Source organism: Nematolebias whitei, chromosome 7 (assembly GCF_014905685.2).
Source record: "Nematolebias whitei isolate Nwh7 chromosome 7, NemWhi1, whole genome shotgun sequence".
Classification (NCBI taxonomy): domain Eukaryota; kingdom Metazoa; phylum Chordata; class Actinopteri; order Cyprinodontiformes; family Rivulidae; genus Nematolebias; species Nematolebias whitei.
Genome location: NC_056504.1, coordinates 12,539,833 through 12,555,047, shown reverse-complemented (window position 1 = coordinate 12,555,047; position 15,215 = coordinate 12,539,833).

Below are 15,215 nucleotides of genomic sequence, written 5' to 3'. Positions count from 1 at the left end.
CAACAAGACGGTGAGATTTGTCCATGAGCACTTCCAATAGATTCCATAGTCCTGAAAAAACGTGACAGTGTCTCTCAGCCAGTACAGGTCTGATAAGCATAAAAGTAGCAAAAGATTAGCCGAAAGTTAAAAATGGCAAACAGCTACCTTAAAACTAGGTAACCAACCACTAACTAAAATGTAAAGTTGTACAAGACAACAGATTTCAAAGAGAGCAGTAATTTGAATGAATTAGATAAGTTAAAGTTTAAACATGTAAAGTTTCAGCACCCATTTTATGGACAAGCTGAATGTTTTAATGTATGAGCGACTAAAATAGCACAAAGTTTACAGAAGTAGTTAATTTGTGAAACACATCCATCCATTATCTTTACCCGCTTAAAACATAATTAAAAAAAAAAAATACACAAACAGGAAAAGGAATGTGAGCGCTGACACAGCATTAACACGACTACAGTCTCAGCCGACACCGAAGCTGAGACACGAAGGTTCGGCTCACAATTAATGATCAAACAGACAAATACATTTTTACAGTGTACAGATTAATTTCTCCTGTCTCAGACTTTATGCTGTAATTCAGTTTATATCACACAGACTCCAGAGTCACATCAGTTTATGTAACCGATAAAAACAGACAAAATTTCCCCCAAACTCTGAGCTAACTCCTGGGAGCAACAAGACTGTGAGCGAGAGCCAAATAGGGGCATTATTTGGAGCGCGTGCGGAGTTCGTGTTGATATAAACTGGAATATAAAATCCATCCTCTGAGATATTTCTGGACAGAAGTTTGTCTGAAACCACTTTTATGCTAATCTTTGCACAGGAACATCCCCACAGTCACTCATTTCTCCCATCATTATTAATTTTTTTTGAAGGCTTCCTCAGACCTCTCCTATTTTAGTATGTTCCACCAAACATGATTTGCCCTCTTCTGCTCTGCAGAGGAAAAAACGACGGACTAACCCCCCATTAAACCTCATAAAACCATGTGTTTGTGTGCACCGGAGTGTGTTTCCATGCGGTAACTGTTGCGTTCCCTATCCTGGCGGGAGTGATCGGTGCTCAGCACATGGAGATAGAGCTGCCGGATTCCCCAGCAGCTCTTTATAAGGAGAAGAGAAAAAAGGCCCTGCTGCCTCTATATTTAGATGGACTTTATTGGGCCTCTTGTCTTCACTTTACTGCTCTCTCCTTGTGTGCTCTGCTGTTACCAATCTTTCACCAGAGCCGAGTGGGAGGACGCCCTCCAACATCACTCCGAGGGAGTCGGATAATGATTTTGGTGATAATGACAGAGGAGAGGAAACAATAAGAGGTGGAGGGAGACGAGCGGAGCAGGGCTGTGAGGTTAGAAAAGGGGTTTCCTTCTTTGTTTTAGGTCCAAAATGATCCAGTTTGAAGAGAATCGTTGGAGGTTTCTGCTTTTTGTCCTTGAGACAAACCACACTCTGCATCCCAAAACAGAAAAATTGATATTTTCCAACTGCTGAGGCTAAATACGCCAAACTGTGCAAACCTTTTAGACTGGCACTAATTATCGCCCACAGCCAAAGGAAAAAAGTTGTTGCACACTTGTTTGTGTGAGCATGTGTGTCTTTCTGTTGTCCCAGTGAACCTCTGGACTGGTTTGAATGAAACATTCAGAGAGTGCAGCTAATCAACCTGAGCCAACACACAAAAGGCAATAACTTGGTCAAATCTACTGATAATTAGCTACAACTGCCTGTGGTAGTAGCTGAGAGTCATCTTTAACACACACTTAAAGCATTCCTTCAAGGAGGGCTTTTAGTTCTTTTATACATTATTTATGTATTGAGCTAGAATTTATTGATCACAGGGATTTTGATCACTGAAGACCTGAACAGCTGAAGAACAGATGAAGATCTTCCAAGTGTTTTCTCTGGACTTCGGCTGCTTTTTCACTCGTTTCGGTCCAACAACTTGTCTTAGAAAATGAGGAGAGTGGATGAGTGGAGAACTAAACAAACTATCCAGATGAAGAGTATCTGAAAGTCTTCACAGCACCTGAGGTCATGTTTCAGCTGATCATCTCTGCATGTCGTTTTTAGATAATAATTTCATTTTGGTGCTACTGTTTTGTGCTAAATTGCATTAACTTTAGATATTTTTTATGAGAATCATCTAAAGAAATGAGAACAAATGTATTAGTGACAGGCTTGAAACAACTTCTTTCCTCAGCTGTGTGTTGCTGAAGGTGTTGACACAACACACTGAGTTTTTGGAGCCTCTTCTTGCCTGAAGGATCCATAGCTCAAAGTTAAGTGGCTCGAAAACACTTCTTTGAAAATGGTCAAGCATTAGACTGAAAATAAGTTTAAGAGAAACAGACAAAGTTCAAAGGAAACATTAAAAAGACTGGAGATTTTTTTTCTCATGACCATGAAGGTTACAGGAAAATGCTTGGAGTAAAGCAGAAAGACATGAAGGGTAATTTTTATACAATACTGTTCGTCTCTAAGCCCCATATCCACAGGTCCTATGTGGGCCAGCGTTAACATGCTCAGGCCGGTTCCATGTTTTATCCACAGTGCCTTCTACGGTGGAAACAGCATGTTTTTAATACCTACTTCTCTGCGGTTCCAGTGAGTTCAAGTAGGACCTAAAACGTGACGTCAGCGCACTGTCTGTCACTAATTGGTCAGAGGAAGGAGTCACTGGATCTCAGAAAATCATATATATATATATGAAATTAAAATTATTTCAATAATCTGTATTGTTTTTAATTTACCAGAAACTTCCAAATAAATTCTCACTGAAACCTGTTTCAGCATCTCACCTCCACCAGCTGGTGAGATGCACGTGACCTCAATTTGAACACCACCCACTGTAACCGTACTGAAAGCATACAGGGGCACTGTGGATACGGAAAATGAAGCAGTCCTACCGGTACCGGCCTAATAAGGCCCAATTTGGCCCGACCCGATCAGGACCTGTGAATAAGGGGCTAAAGAAAGCATATTTCTCTCAGGTTTCTGCTGTTAAACTCCAATGAGACACTCTGGTATGAATTTATCTCTTTTTGATCACTCTGTCATCTCCAATGGCTCCAACTCTGTCAGATTTGTAGATATTGACCTAAGTTTTGGTGTGGTAGTAGCTGACACTGACTCACAACATGTATTCTGACTGCTAACAGATTTATTAATAGCTTTATTTGATTTTTTTTTTTTTACTAGTAACTATTCACAGTCAAAATTGCCTGTCTGTTAGCAAAATATTTCATGAACCACTGGCTGGGTCAAAGTGAAACTTTCAGGAAAAGGTCATTGGATGCACATCAACAGATCAGTAACTTCTGGAGACAACCCAATGCAAGATGGCTGCCACAGCCTACTGTCTTTAGAAAAAACAAAAACGGCTCCACGTCAGACAGTTTAGCAGCCAATGAGCTAAAACGAGTGCGAGACTTTTGCCTGAACCTTTGGCAATAACTCTTGTCAACCATACCTCACCGGTCAGAGGAGCTCATGCAGGAGGAGCCGAGCGACGCAGAAGAAGCTGCTTTGCATATGCTCTTCAAGAGTCACACAAGAAAAGCATCAACTGCCATGCAAATGGGAACCAAATCAAATTCAAATCAGATCAAGTTTAAAGCTGGATCAGAAAAAGAGAAGCCAGAGCATGGATGTTGTACGTTCTGAGCAAACCTGGTCAAAGTTTCAGCTTTTGTTGCTGACGTTCAGTCCTGTCTCTGACTTTGACTGAACGGCCTGTCCAGTTCTACCACAACAGCAGCAGCCCTCTGGGGATGGACAAACTGTGATGTCAGGAGGGGGGGGGGGCATCTCTGAAGACAATAGTTCAGTGTGCAGGATGAGAGCTGAGGCGTGGTCTGGTCGGACAGAGGCTCCTCTCTCTGGAGGTCCCAGCAGCTGTCTCAACCTCTGTCTGTGTCTCTGATACTCACACACCGTTCCCATTCAGACATGAACAGATTTATGTTAAGTCCTTGTGCGTGTGTGTGCGTGTGTGTGCGTGTGTGTGCGTGCGTGTGTGTGTCAGCTGCTGTCTTCAGGCTCTCAAGAACGCAGGGGCGGAGGTGGAGTAGGAGAACCCCAGAGAAAGAAACATGGTTCATCAACAGTGGCAAAACAAAGAACCAATGGAAACAAGCCCCGCCCCCCTTCCATCTGAACTGATAGTAGCACAGATAGTGTGCACGTGTCCATGTACACACTGTCTTCACACACAACTACACTTTATTTACACTCTATTTGTGTGACGCGGAGCCTCCTCCCAGGGTTTGAGAAACCAAGAGGAGTGAAGACGCTCACCGAGGAGCTGAGGCTGAATTCGGAGTCTCCCAGGGCCCCGGAGTCTCAGGCACGCACCACCTGGGCTCGTCAAAAGGGGAGCGAGACCAACCCTCAACAAAACCCATGTCAGTATGGGATATGCAAACAGATGATGAGCATCATTAAGCATGTATGAGCCGTGGATCAACATAAAACCCACCTGCCCTTCTGTTCAGGACCAGTGACAACAAACACAACAAAAGCCTTGGACGCTACACCCAGCCTCGAGGGGCCGCCACCGCCGCCTATTCAGCCTCTCACTCACCTGGCCTGCATGTTATTAAAAGCTTTCATCCTGACAGGCACAAGGATTTGCATGGAGGACACCAGCCTGAATCGAGCTGGTTTTACATGATGGCTGGGCCTTTGTTGAAGCCTCCAAACTCAGGGACACTAAACCTCTGTCCTTTTTTTTAAACTCACTGTGGATCCTTTTTCTGCACCATCGTGGATTCAGTCAGTTTCCACGAGGACGTCTTGGAATTACATCAACCGCCCTCATAAATTTCATGCAAATAAAAAGACAAGGAGTTTTGTTGTGTTTTTACATGTTGATGAATGCTTGTGAAAACCCTAAAATTGAGCCTTTAGTGTACTCCAACAACATGCTGAAAAAAACCCCATCTTTTCTGTTTAACATGCAAACACAGTGGTGGCCGGTCCATTAGGACAGATGGGGCAGGGCCTAAAACCCTAAACCTAAAAATATAAAAGTTCATGCTCAATAATCCAGGTAAGAAATGCAACAGAGAGTCAGGTCCTCTGGACGGTTTCTTTTTTTGTTGAGACGTTTCGTCCTTCATCCAAAGGACTTCATCAGTATGAGGAGCCAAAGTGGTTCAAAACATCAAAGGTCATGCTCAAAGTTCATAGCTTTGGCTATGGCTGCCTCAGAGGAGTCGAAGGGGGAGAGGGCGGGCCCCAGAAACCATCTTGTCACCAGCAAACTTGTTGGTCCACTATATGAATGTGCTGCTTGTGGGACTGAGTTTGTTTGTGTCTCCTCTGACTGATGAAGTCCTTTGGATGACGAACGAAACATCTCAACAAAAAAAAAGAAACTGTCCAAATGACCTGACTAAACCTAAAAAGTTCCTTCACCCACAAAGTAGTTCCTCCTAATAAATAACGTAAACACTGAGCTTGCTGTGAGTTGTTTTGTTCTGTGCATTTTTTCAACTATTTTGACAATTTTAACTGGAACTGAAAAGGATTTTTAGTGATTCATTCTCAGTTTTTCACTTAGTTACTGTTATGGGACAGTACCGTTCCGCGACCCGCGTTCATCAAGCTGATCAGAACAGGTCCAGTGATCTGAACAGCTAACTCCAATAGAGTCTTATTTGGGGCCTAAGATGTTCTGCACTTCAGACACGTTCGGCTGGTTTCAGTGCATTAATACGACCACTAACTGCTGTAGAGATGTTCTGTCCAAATCTGTTTGAAGGAGTCAGAGGGGACCAGAACAGAAAACTGAGGGTAACAAAAAGAGGGACATGGTTGTCAACATGGTAGGATGTTATCTAATCAGTTCTGTGGTGAATGTGTGTCTGTATCTGTGGTAGGATGGTGGTTAAAGCATTGGTCTTGTGATCAGAAGACTGGGTTTGATTCCTGGTTGGAACATTTATTTGACTCAGTGATGATATATTCTTTTCTTTTACTTTTATTGCCAAACAAGAACAAGACAGGTTACATACTATTAGTCTTGAGACTGGGCCATCTCCATAACAACAAAAACACTATATATATTTATCATCATACAGGACAAAAAATAATGAAAAATAAAATAAAATAAGAACTTTATTTAATAAAGTTAACAAAAGGTGTCCACAGTCTTTCAAAGCTCTGAGCTTTACATTATAGTTGAGCCGTTAATTGATCCATTAGTTTTATTTTTGGAATCCACTGATTGATAGTTGGTGGGTCGGGTTTCATCCTGTTGACCGTGATCATTTTTCTTGCCGTCATGAGAAGAATATGTATCAGAGCTTTGATTGTGAGTGAGGTGATCAGGGAACACATCAAGTAAAAAGATGACGGGGTCAAAAGAGATTTGTATCTTCAATAATCTTTCCAACACATCCCTGACACCTTTCCAGAAGCTCTGCACCCGAGGGCAGTCCCAACATGTGGGTGTGCTCGCCCACAAGACCACATTTTCTCCAACAGTCACCAGTATTGTCACTCCCAGAAAGAAAAGTCTTAAATGGTGTTTGAAAAAAAACAAAAACTAATTTTGCATTTCCAACCAAACTCTTTCCAGAGTTGGCTCCTGACTTTCCTGCACAAGCAAAACAAATATTCTCCCTGGAGTCATCGTCCAAAATGACATTTAGTTCCATTTCCCATTGTTGTTTAATGTGTTGAGTATTGTCTGATATATCCATCACTAGTTTTTTATACATAAATATATTTGTTTTTGGATATATTCCAACATTATTTCTTCACTTTTATATATTTTTTTTATAAAAGGGAAAAAAACGTTTATGATCCAAACAATTTTGAGCGTGGGTGTTCGGCAATCTGCTATCTCTCTCATGTGTCCAACACATGTGCCCATTATGTTCATTAGTTTAGTCACGCATTGAAGCATGACAAAAATTAGTCAAATAAAGTATTTCCATCCATCTTTTATCCATTTCTTCCATTTTGGGTCACAGCGATCACTGGAGCCCATGTCCAGCAGTCACTGAGCGAGAGGCGGGGGACACCCTGGACAGGTCTCCAGTCCATCACAGGGACACATAGAGACAAACAAGACAAACAACCATTCATCCCTAACTCACACCTAGTGACAATTTAGCATTATCAGTCAGCCTAACATGCATGCTTTTAGTCTGTGGGAAGAAACACACACATGCACAGAGAGAACATGCAAATTCCACCTAGAAAGGATCCCAGGCCGGGATTTGAACCAGTGTCCTTCTTGCTGAGAGGCAACAGCTCTGCGCCACCATGCCAGCTTGTCTAGTATTATATTTAATAAATTAAATATTAATAAATATATATTCTGTTTTTATTACAGAAAATGTAACACAAATATTTGTGCAGTTAGTAATTCAGGAAATTAATGTCCGCCCCACTAATGTTTTTGCTCAGGAGCTGCCACTGTGCAAACAAGCTGATGGAGTTGTTGTGGCCCAAAGGCACTAAATCTTTTGTACCAAAAATATTTACCTTCAACAAATTAATGATGGCGTTTCCAGAGATGTGACCTTGTTGGTGTGAAACCAGCTGAGGCAAAACATTATAAGGTCTTCTGAAGAAGGGGGTTCTGTAAAATATAAATAAATATCTTACCTGCTATAGACAGCTCTTTGACTGACCCCTGTTTAGAAAAAGAGATTAATTCTGATTAAAGTAAACTAACCATTGCTTTAGAATAACTCAGCTCAACTTTGCTTTGTGTGCATATTTACTTGGAATTATTTGGTTATTGAACGATTGTAAACAGCAGCAGCTAGCTGTAGCACTTCCTGCGCAGCCTGGGGCACTTCCAGCAGGAATAACATAATGTTTCTGCCAGATTAATTAACAATGACGCAAAGATTTGTAAATAAACAAAGCACTTGTGATGTTTTGTAGTCCTTGGTATGATTTGATGTATCTTTTTGATTGTTTTTGTTTTTTTAGTTTTCTGTAAATTCATGTTTTTCAGTTTGTTATAAGTTTTCCGTCACAGTTCAGTCAGGCAGTTGGTTTTTTGTGTTCATGTTCACGGTCCTTGCTGCCTAGTTTCCCCTGTAGTCTCTGCCAGTCAGCACCTGTTGTTCATCTGTTCCTTAACACACCTGTTCCCACTCAGCAATCATCCATGCTGGCGTATAGAAGCTCCTTTATCTGACTGGCACTGTCAGATTCCTCACACCTGTCTAACTTACTAAGTTTTCCCCAGAGTTTTAGTTTTCTTAATACAATCAAGTTCATAAATTTTGTTTTGGATGACAACATATCTATCTACTTTCTGTTGTTTTGGGTTCTTCAATCTAAAATACTTGCAGTTGTTTAGAGATGGCAGCAGTCTACTTTTATTCTGGATGTGCTCAGACTAGTTGCCCGCTCATCAATTGATCAACATTAATGTATTTTATTCTTCTTCTTCCACTGGAATTTACTGCTCCACACAGGTAAGCCTTGATTTCATACACGAACAGTTGAAGATTCATGGTAACACTTTTATATAAAAATCCAAAATGGCTGCCTTAATCATGAAAATGGCTCAAATTAATAAACCATTTTATTTAGCTTTTGTGGGTTTGTATTTCATTAAATCTGCCAGAAAACCAGGATTACCTCCACAGGAAACATTGCTAATATGTTTGAATGCAGAAAAATCCATTCTTATCAGCTTGTGTTGCTAATAATATTTAGCTCTATCACTGAGCACACAATTATCAAACCACACCACGGATGAGTGGGGTGTGACTTCATCCTGATCCAAGATTCAACTTCCAAAGTTAGAGGTATTAACATTAAAGTCTACACCTTCGAGCTGAGGCCATTCAAAGAGCTACCTACAACAGGTAAGATATTAACTGTTCATTAATATGACACAGAACAAGCCCTTTAATGTGTTTTTAATCATTGTGGATGTGCAAGTGATAGAAGAATGAGCTCAGTGAAAAAGCTGTAACTCTTCAGCTTTGATGGCAGCTTGTTCTCCCACTCCTCATGCTGACTCAAATCAAGTTGTGGCAGGACAGTTGTTGCTGTCACCATGTGGCTGTTTGGTCAGGAAACAGCTTCTGACTGTTGCGTCCCCAACTCTGTAAGCTGAACCCAGTGACCCCTGAGGCACAGCTGCTCTCTCAGACTGCTGCTTTATCCTGGGATCAAGATCACTCGGAGTATCTCCTCAAGTCAACTCTGGACACACACCACAGACACACATGGGTCAAGGTATAAAGTCCACCTTCAACTCAGAGTTGGAAACATTCTGCCCATCTGGTCAGTAAAAATATCAACGAGCGCCATCTAGTGGTTGAAAGGGGAAAGTTTCACTAAGAAAAACTAAAAGCACCATCACCACTTCAGGATGCCAACATCTGCAGTCAGGGCCATTAATGAAATAACAGCTGGGCAATAGAAAAAAAACATCTAGAGAAATTGGTATAAAATATATTACACACCAAAATATTGATTTAAATTCCTCTAATATTACAGAGAGGTATCATGAGTTTAATGTTGATATGTTTACATCCCCTCATCATCGCATGAACGTCATTATAATGATTTGAGGCTTTTAAATTATTTATTTGAAGCATTTTTTTTTCCCCAGGGAAGAATATTTATACAAAATACAATTTGACTTTCACAGGATGACTTGAGAGCTTAAGCTTCAATTTACCAAGTCGAAATAATATGTATAGTCTCAAATATACACTTATCTAAACCTTTAATTATGTGGTGCTGACGGTTATAGAAATTATTTTGGTTTGATAAGGCCAAGGCCTAATACTCTGTGTTGTTAATGATCATGGTTAACTGCAGCTGGTAGTTCCTTTTAGCCAGCAAAAAATGGACTTGTTTGACAGGACTTTGTTTGAAAGGATAGTAGTAAGAACGTCCAGGAACCACCAAGGTCCAAGCCTGCCATGAACTGAGAACTGCTGGAACACCAGCGTCTCTCTGAAGATGGTTTTATGTCCCTGTGGACCGACAGAAGCAGCTGCTTCATAAACAAAACCTTCAAACTCGACTGAAATTTGCAGCTGCCTGCATGGAGAGGTTACATGAACGCTCAGGTGAGACAAAGGTTAAGCTGTTTTGACTAAAATGACAAGAAGAATGTTCAGAGGAGTCGAAACGAGAATGAAAAACACACTGCACCAATTGTCAAGCATGGTGGTGGCAGCATCATGCTGAGGAGTTGGTGCATTGCACAAAACAGGTAAGATAATAAAGGTTCTGCCTTCGAATTCTTCAACTTTACCTCAAATCCAATTATTAAAATTTGGACTCGGCTTGGTGTTCCAACACATCAGAACAGTTTCCTGATTGGACCAAGTTTCTGGACTTTTCTTTGCAAATCATTAACCCTGTTTAAAAATGAGAGGATTGTCACTCTAATTTATTTATGAAGCAAATTTAAAAGCAGCAGCTGTTACCAGCGTGTTTAACAACAAAAATCAGAGTAATTTAAAGAAAAAAGTATAAATAAACATAAAACACAAAACAATAAAACATTAAATCAGATCAAATTGTGTTAAACGTCAGTGAAAACAGGTGTGGGTTTTTTTTGTTTGTTTTGTTTTTTTGAAAGATTTAAAAGCAGGGAGTGAAGTGGCTGTTAAATGTTGGGGGGCAGATTTTTCCAAAGTTTTGGGTCCATGACTGAAAAAGCCCGATCTCCTCTGAGCTTCAAACTGGTTTCTGGTGCAACCAAAAGCAGCTGGTCAGATGATCTCGGTGCCTGAGAAGGAACATAAGGCTGAAGTAGGTCAGAGAGGTATGACGGTGCAAGGCTGTTTATGCACTTAAAGAATTTTAAAATCTATTCTGTTATGTACAGGGAGCCAGTGAAGGGAGGACAAAACTGGTGAAATATGATCAAACCTACAAGTTCCTGTTAATAACCAAGTTGCAGAATTTTGGAGGAGCTGGAGACGTGAAAGAAACACCCGACTGACCCCAACACAAAACGCGTTACATTATTCTAGTCGGGTAGTAATAAAGGCATGGACTAATTTTTCAAGGTTAGATCTAGTCAACACAGACTTACACTTTATCTGTCTTAACTCAAAAGAATGAAGAAGGAGAAGGCAGTAGGACCTGATGACACCAGTGGAGGTTTGGAAATGTCTTGGAGAGATGGCAGTGAGGTTCTTGACTCAAATATTCAATGGCATATTTGAGTGAGAAAATGCCTTAGGAATGAAAAAGAAGTGTACTGGTGCCCATTTTTAAGAACAAGGGTGATGTACAGAGTTGTAGAGGAATTAAGTTGATGAGTCACACAATGAAGATCTGGGAGAGAGTTGTGGAACTAGACTTAGACGAGAGGTGACTGTGAGCAGCAGTATGGTTTCATGTCAAGAAAGAGCAACACAGCTGGAGAAGTACAGAGAGGGTCAGAAAAAACTGCATTGTGTCTTTGTGGATTTAGAAAAAACATTTGACAGAGTGCTGAGGGAGGAGGTGTGGTATTGCATGAGGAAATCTGGAGTGGCAGAGAAGTATGTTAGACTGGTACATGTATGAGGACAGCAGGACAGTGGCTGAGATGTGCTGCAGGAGTACATCTTCAAGGTGGAGGTGGGAGTGCATCAAGGATCGGCTCTGAGCCCCTTCTCGTTTGCTCTGGTGATGGACTGACTAACTGATGAGGTCAGGCAGGAATCCCCGTGGATGATGATGTTTGCAGATGACATTGTGATCTGTGGTGAGAACAGGGAACAGGTGGAAGAGAACTTGGAGAGGAGGATGTATGCACTTGAAAGAAGAGGAATGAAAGTCAGATGTAGTAAGCAGTGGTGGAGAAAGTATTCAAACACTGTACTTAAGTAAAAGTACAAATAAACAGACAAAAATGTACTCAAGTAAAAGTAGAAGTACCACATTAACATTTTTACTTAAGTAAAAAAGTACTTTCTTTTCAAATATTTAAAGTATTAAAAGTAAAAGTACTTGCTGAATGTATTGCCTAATGCAATGGTCTACATATCTTTAAGTATGTGTACCATATGTATATTTTCTGTAATACATTAATAGTGTTGTGTCATTTTAATGAACGATGCTGCAGATAATTCATGTTTTTATTGTGTTTACTCTGTGACACAGTTCACACTTGGACTTGTGATTCTGTGTCAGAATTTCAGGGATGTCCTGCAGAGTTTAATGCCATTAATCAAAATAAAAAAGAGGAATGATTTTACCTTTGAAAGTTTTTATTTAACACAAATCAAGACCAATGTGCCATTTTAACTGCAGTAAACACATTTAAGTAAAAGTTGTCTGTCTGAAAAAAGGAGCATTAGACACAACTAACAGGAAGAGGCTCTGATCATTTCAACTCCAGTTTGTCATCAACTCTAGTTAAAATACTGTCTATTCAACCTTGTAATGGGACAATAGTGAACAATATTTTAACTTCCTGACACCATTTTTAAAACTTGGACCTGAGTGTCGAGCCATGTGGAGACACCTCTTGTCTCCTAACATCCCATGAACTGACACATTTTAATATTGCAGCAAGAATTTCTTGTTCAATTTCAGAAGTTGTTTTCAAAGATTTTTGAGTCCAGTCTGGCTCTTTTAGGAGAGAGAATCTGTCCTGCTGTACTGGGCAGTCTTTCAATAAGGACATGGGTGGAGCATATCTTCTGGCTGACTCTCTTGCGGTGGAAAACATTTTAGGTGTGTTAGTGATGCTGCGGGTGCACCCAGCTTAATGACATATATACTAGAATATATGTCATTGGCCCAGCTCTTCTTGAAGTCAGGTCTAACATTACCTGCCCACTTTGTAGTGATTCACTGGACCAGCTCCCCTCTCACCGTTAGTTACTTTCAAAGTAACAAACAAATCAAAAAGCCGCAACATGAATGTAACTTGTAATGCAACGCGTTATAGAAATGTTGTGTAGTAGAAAGTGCAGATACTTGATGTAAAATGTAGTGGAGTAAAAGTATAAAGTACCCACATTTAACTCTACTTAAGTACAGATACATGAAAAATGTACTTAAGTACAGTAACAAAGTATTTGTACTTAGTTACATCCCACCACTGGTAGTAAGACAGAGTACGTGTGTGTGAATGAGAGGGAGGCCGGTGGAACAGTGAGGCTACAAGGAGCAGAGGTCACAAAGGTGCAGGACTTCAAGTACTTGGGGTCCACTGTCCAGGAAAATAGGGAGTGTGGTAAAGAGGAGAAAAAGCGAGTCCAGACAGGATGGAGTGGATGGAGAAAAGTTTCAGGGGTGATTTGCGACAAAAGGGTGTCAGCAAAGGTCAAAGGAAAAGTTTACAAGACAGTGGTGAGACCAGCTATGTTGTATGGCCTGGAGACAGAGACATGGACAAAAAGACAGGAGACAGGACTGGAAGTGGCAGAAATAAAGGTGTTGAGGTTCTCCTTAGGAGTGACAAGGATGGATAAGATTAGGAATGAGATTATCAGAGGTACAACACAGGTTGAACAACTGGGAGATAAAGTTAGAGAGGCCAAACTGAGATGGTTTGGACATGTCCAGAGGAGGGACAGTGGGAATATTGGCTGAAGGAGGTTAGAAATGCAGCTGCCAGGAAAAATACAAAGAGAAGATATATGGATGCAGTTAGAGAGGACATGGAGGTAGTTGGAGTGAGGACAGAAGATGCAGAGGACAGAGAGAGATGGAGGAGGATGACTCGCTGAAGAGGGAAAAGCCAAAAGATCTGCCTTAACTGGAAGAAGCTTTGTTGTAGAACAGAGTTGATCTGTTCATTAAACTTCAAGTCAGCGTCTTAAACCATCCCCAGATTTCTAACACACTGTTTAAGATACGGCTCAAGGGAGTCAAGGTGTTCAGGAACAGAGACGGCAGTAAAGTCCGAGCTAAACACAATGACTTCAGTTTTCTGATCGTTGAAAAATTTGAAGCCTTAATGTCGTCTAGACATTTTAACAGAGGGTGAATTGTGCAGGAACTATTGGGTATATAATACACAACTATATCAAATGTTGCTAAAGTGTGAAAATAAACTACTTTGTGCATAAGTATATAAATGATGTTATTGAACTTATCTAAACTTTTGCATATTTACAATCTACAAAATATTACCTCAACCTTTGTTTGTGGCTGCAGGTCTTGCTGTCACAGGTTCTAAGCATTGTTTTGCCTTTTTAGCTCGTGTTTAGCTACTTTTGACTGAGTTAACATTTTCCTGCTATTTGCTAATGTTTCGCTACTTCTGGCTCCAAGGTAGCATTTTCTGATTTTTTTATTTATTTTATTTTGCTAGCATTTAGTTACTTTTGACTCTTAACTGCTATAATTTTTTCTTCTTCTTTCAGCTGCTCCCTTCCTCAGGGTCACCACAGCAAACTAAGTCGCACAAAGACTTGACAATTGTTTTTATGCTGGATGTCCTTCCTGATACAACCACAGACCACCGAGCTACCACAGCCCTCTGTGTGGAGCAGAGATCTGCCAACTAGGGTGTCCAGGGGAGCAGATGACAGGGGTTAAATGCCTTGCTCAAGGGCCCAGAGTGTGGCAAATGAGGGTGGAGACGGGTGTGGGTGATTCACGTTTCCCACCCACATTTTGATGTTGTCGGTCCGAGGAGTTGAACCAGTGACCTTCTGATCACAGGCTCACCTTCTCTAACCTCTGCACCACAACCTTTTATCTGCTATAAATTACATGTGTAAATTATTAATTTAGCGGCTCTGGAGTATTTTTAAGAACGTAAATCAAAAAGGTTTATTATTGTTTTGCCTGATGTTCTTTGCTGCAGAGGAGACAATACTGGAACACCCATGGCAGTCTGTTTCTGTGCGTCTCCTCGGACAAAGGGCAGCATCAAGACTGCGTCTCCTCTTAAGGTTTTGCGTTCAAGTGAAGAGTTTGACATTTGTCGACAGTTTTGGTGCAACATCATCATTCAGACCAACAGTCAGTCAAACGGATGTGTGGCTGCTGGTTTGAGTAAAGGACGAGAGACGTCTGTGAATATATGTGAGGAAAATGGACAATCAAGTAACGGCAAACATTATTTATTACTTGAATATGTTGCAATCATTTGTTTCTGTCATTCAGACTGATTTGAGAGGGAAAAAACAATTTTCACGTCACATTTATAAACAAAACGGGGCGATATAAAAATTCAAAGAACAAAATCCAGCAAAGAGTAAAAAAAAAAATCGATGCATACTGAAGATTGTGGGTCCAGTGATGCTTCACGTGTACAAA